The sequence below is a fragment of the Penaeus monodon genome, chromosome 13 (assembly GCF_015228065.2).
Source record: "Penaeus monodon isolate SGIC_2016 chromosome 13, NSTDA_Pmon_1, whole genome shotgun sequence".
In the NCBI taxonomy this organism is placed as follows: Eukaryota; Metazoa; Arthropoda; class Malacostraca; order Decapoda; family Penaeidae; genus Penaeus; species Penaeus monodon.
The window spans coordinates 27,391,911-27,396,910 of NC_051398.1; the positions used below are offsets into that span (position 1 = coordinate 27,391,911).

Here is a 5,000-nt window from a genome sequence, read left to right on the forward strand (position 1 = left end):
GTGGGCTGTGTCCCACAATTCTATTGTTGGTTTGATTGTTTCTATTTGTAGGCTGGTCTACTCACTTTGCCACAGGAGATGTATTTTTGCTTTTATAAGAGACACAAAACACCTGAGATCAACATCATCAGTTGACCCGGCTAGTTTGTCAGCCTACTCATTGCCATGGATACCAGAGTGGCCTGGTACCCATATTAGCTTGATTGATTTATTGGCACCATGTAGCTTACGAATGATATTACCCAGTAGTTCATTTTTGGTGGTTTCTAATGATTTAATGGCTTTAAGTGAACTTAATGAATCTGTAAAAATAACTATTCTATCGTGGGTCGTCGATAGTGCAAAATCAATGGCTTTATCAATGGCAAAAAGTTCGGCAAGAAAGATCAATGTATGATTCGGCAGTCTGAACTTTAGTTCACATTCAGTAGACCATACAACCGCACCCACACACTCATCTGTCTTGGAGCCGTCGGTATATATATGAAAAAAAGGGAGATGTTTAATAAGGATCTCTCTGAACCTCTGGCGTACCTCCACCTCCGGCGCCATGGCCTTGGCTGATGGAAGCCAGGCTTCCATGATATTGGGGGTTTCCCATGGCGCTATATTTGACTCAACCAGGGTATCGATAGTAGAGATCTATACCGACTTTCTCGACGAGATCGTGGAGTCTCGGTCTAAGAGGGCCTACTGCACTAATTTGCCATTCGGGTGGCTCGGGTCTGGATCCACCTGTGCGGCATAGCTCGGCTAACTGCGCGTCTGAGTCGGAGGGAGGTAACTCCTGACTCCACCTCAAGACCTCGTCCGAGTGCACTTCAGGCTCCAACACACACACGCAAACAGGCATTCTGCACAGCATCCAAACCTTTCAAACTGTTCTCGATACCGAACCATACACGATTGACCCATAATCTACTTTAGACCTAATCGGGCTTTATATATCCATTTAGCAAGACTGTCTATCAGCTCCCATTTGTACCAGAAATGCACTTTAATAAATTTAAGTGCTTGTTGACATTTATTCCTTTAACTAACCAATGTGGTCTTTTTCCATTCATCTACTTCAAAAGTAACCTAAAGAATTAGCAGAATTTTGATGGTATTGGGTTGTTGTCCTAGAGTTGCCTGATGTTTCGGCTTCCTCAACGGAAACAAATACCCCAATATCTTTCTAGTGTGAAACTTGAAACCCACTGGAGGCCCCCAGTTTATAATCATATCCAGTGCCACTTGGATGCGAATTTTGCTGAAATTCTGCATTGATTGCTGGTGCCATAATGCACATCATCACGTATAGTGAGTATTTAAGATTCCGATGAGGAACTGGGTAGATGTTCATTAATCATACATAGAAAATATGTTGGTGACAAGACACTTCCTTGGGAAGGGGGGAGACCCCGTTACCTGGAGCAAAATGTCCGAAAAAGTGACATTGTCGAAAATACATTTGACGCAAAAGTTCTGTCGAAATGAAATTTTGAATAAACAAGGCAAGTTTTCCCTCGTAATCCAAAAGCATAAAGTGTTCTGAGTTGGCTATATCGCCATGTCATGTTGTAGGCTTTTTTCTATATCTAAAAATACTGAATTCAAAAATATTTTTTTGGCAATGGCCTCTTGGAATTGACTAAATCCAGCTTTACTAGCTGATCGAGAGTTGGGCGTACCTTGCGGAAGTCCGCACTGCTCGTCACTAACAATGACTGAATTTAAAAAATGCAATAACCTACTGTTAACAATTCGTTCCATGACCTTGCATAAGCAACTTTTTCACGCAATTTTGGGCGGTAGGAGATGGCAGATCTGTGTTACCCCCTCCTTTCAATATGGGATGATGTGGGCGGTAGTGCCATGGGTTTTGAAAAGTGTGGCTTTTCCAAATTTCATTTGTCACATTCTAGCAACTTAATCATGTCATCATGATTAAGATGCTTTAATCATCTCATATCGACTCTCATAGGGCCTGGGATGTTCCTCTACAGGCTTCTAGGCTCGACAAGCTCATCCATTGTAAGAATCTTTATTGTAATCAAAGTCATCTCCTATGGCAAAGTGATGGTTGGCAGCTCGACCTCTTCTTCCTTGATTGGTCATGAAGGGTTGGGGGGGGGATGGCAATTAGCTGAGGCTGCTTGTATGAGAGAACTGCCCGGCGATGCCTTAGCACTGTCTCTAGGTGATCGACACTAGTGCCCTCTTCTATGATGTTAATTTGAAAGACTTTTTTTTTCTTATTAATTTTATTAATAGTGGACCATACCTCCGATGTTTTTGTATTTCTGTTATTGGAGACACAAGCTCCGCCAGGAGTCCTCTTTTTTGCTTGTCTTATTACTCTACGAGCCCTAGCTCTTGCTATTTTGTTAATTGCAAAAGTTCTCATTTGTGCTTTATTTTTGAATCAGCCTATAGGCCTTATTGCGTCGGCACAGCGCCCTGCGGCAATCTGGTGTCCACATGGAACTCATGCTTAACGCTTATCTGTCGAAAGTTTAGGATGATAGCAATGCCGCTTCTATACTCGCATTCTGAATATTGTTTACTTATGGATTCTCTCCAACAAGTTCAAGCTTGAACGCTCCTTGTGAAGGCGAACCCAGTCTGCTCGTTTTACGTTACAATTTAGGCGCTGAGGGCGTTCTCACTGTGTCCGCATGAATATTTAATCAAAATATGAAGATGATCCTTTCCAACGAGTCGTCAATGGTGTGCCACAGCACTTGCTTCTCTTTGCTGAGAGACCAAAGTGATAATTCAACAAGCTCAAATTACCGTATTAGCGTCCACCCGCGTCGGACTAACATCATTCAGAGGACTAGATCTACTCATTAACACCTTAACTAATTGCTCACCCCTACCATGCACGCCACATGGAACCCCCTACGTATGATGAGCATTAAAATCACTAAAATACTTTATTTTGTGCAGACGTTCCTGAAGAGCAAAGAGCTCATGCAGAGGCTATCACTGCATCAGGTGGACAATAAAGGGAACATTAGCCAGATATGTGCCATTAATTTTTACTTTGCATGCGACAAACTCCAAAGCTAGAATCAATAGTCCTTCTTAAAAGGGAGGCTTTGGTGGATGTACATTGCGACTTCCGCCTCCACCCTTACCCTCACACGTATCCTTCCAACATAGTGGTAGTTTTCCCTCGGCGAAACGACCTCGTCAGAGACGAGGTGTGTAAGTGCGTTTCTTGAAGAACTTAATATACACAGGGAGCATAGGAGAGGCTAATACTTTAAGGTCATTTAATTATACTAAGACTTTTCGACAGTTCCATTGTATAATGGTCGACGCGACGGCGTTTTATGGGGTTTGGAAGTGCCTTGTCCCCAGTTTTTTTTCTTCTTTTTTGGGGAGGGAGCTCGCCTCCTCTCCCTCGCTTCCCTGGGACCTCTCTTGGGATGGTTTGGAGAAGAATCCTCATGTCCTGCACACTCCTGGCGATGGGACAAACTGACGATTGCGTATTGCTTCTCTCGCGAGAAGCCGATCGCGAGCCAGACGAAGTCCTCACAGGGAGTAAGCCCGACGGAAAGGTGCACGCCGGACTGTGATTCAGTATCATCCTCCGTATGATGTTTAGGCTGGGTTGATGTAGCATTTGATCGACGCCAATTTAGTTCAATGAATATACTTTTAATATTTAGTTCTTTTACGGTTTGTTTCAGTTTCAGCAATTCTTTATCCTTGGCTGCAATCTGTTGACTGACATTACTTGCACTCACGGGTGGGGGAAATGTTGTTACTGCTCAGCAATAAGACGTAATCCCGGGTTTGGTGTGTCAAACTTTCCACTTTCCTCTTAGCTTCAGTATAACTAACTTCATTGCTTTTTCTCAATATATGCTATGTCTCCTTCTCAGGACGCTGCACTCAGCGATCCTGACTGATGGGACCTCCACAGTTCGCACTTTGGAAATTGGCTAGTGCATGTGATTGGTGTCATGGGCTTTCAGCACATTTACTGCACAACGCGGAAATTTACTCGAGTCTTTTATCATACATCTTAAATGAGGTGGTGTCCCGAATTTTTTGGCATCTATTACAATGCATTGGCTTTTTGGGACATAATCTTTCCCCCTTTTTTACTTGCACACGTTCATACCGACTTGATATACTCGGAATTTTAATTCAAAGCAAAGGTCAAAAAAAAACACAGTGCGTTTCGTTGCGGGGGCACATTCCCTCCTTCATATCATACAATGAACCTCCACTAGTCCTTGGTCCTTCATGCTCTCAGAAATTTCACTTTCTTCCACGTCCTCAAATCCCTGTGAAAGATTACTCTCCCTTACAGGTATTTGGGCCAATAGAATAGTTACTTTAACTTGAAGATCATGAATTTGGCGTCAGCTTAGTAATCCTTAATCTGGGAGTTGTATTGTACTTTAAACAAGGAGGCTTCCTCTCGCATTTTTTGACAAAATCAAAATCGCCGCCCACTTGAACATCAAGGACCTTTTTGATGATAAAGGAGTTCACGTTCAAAAGTTGATTGATTTTTATTCACGCATTTTACATTCCCGAACCTCGCATTCCCAGTTGGGATTTTAGAAAAGTGGTCTTCTCGTTTTGTCATTTGTGGGGGTCCGTTTGTTCAGGGTCGAATTCCGTCCCAAGAGTGGTCATGAGTTCGCCCCTCCTCCTTGAGGGAAGGGGGTAGCCGGGGTATCATCCATCCTGGGCAATCGATCAGGTCCGACCCCATTTGCTCAAAATTGTTTTGTCCTGAAGGGATCAAAGCCCTTAACTTTTGGTATCCACCCTAACAGCAATAGCAAGATAGTGAATCAGTAATTTTGTCTCTACCCCCCCCCCCCCGATCAGTGGAAGCTTGGTTGCGTTTCTCCATACCACAGAGAGGTCGAGTTATGTGTGGGACACTTCCTCTACGCGCCGACTTGCCTAGGCGAAAGGACGGTAGTATATGCCCACCCCCCAAGCGAATACGGGAGTTCACGAGACTCCCGGTAGGCTCAGGA

At 43.7% G+C, this 5,000-nt stretch overlaps 1 protein-coding gene across 1 annotated transcript in view; it reads left to right on the forward strand.

Annotated features, from left to right (window-relative positions):
- Positions 1-5,000, forward strand: part of LOC119579910 (G-protein coupled receptor GRL101-like) — a gene marked incomplete at its 3' end in the record, with an annotated part of 226,482 nt that overhangs the window by 93,533 nt on the left and 127,949 nt on the right. The window lies entirely within an intron of this gene.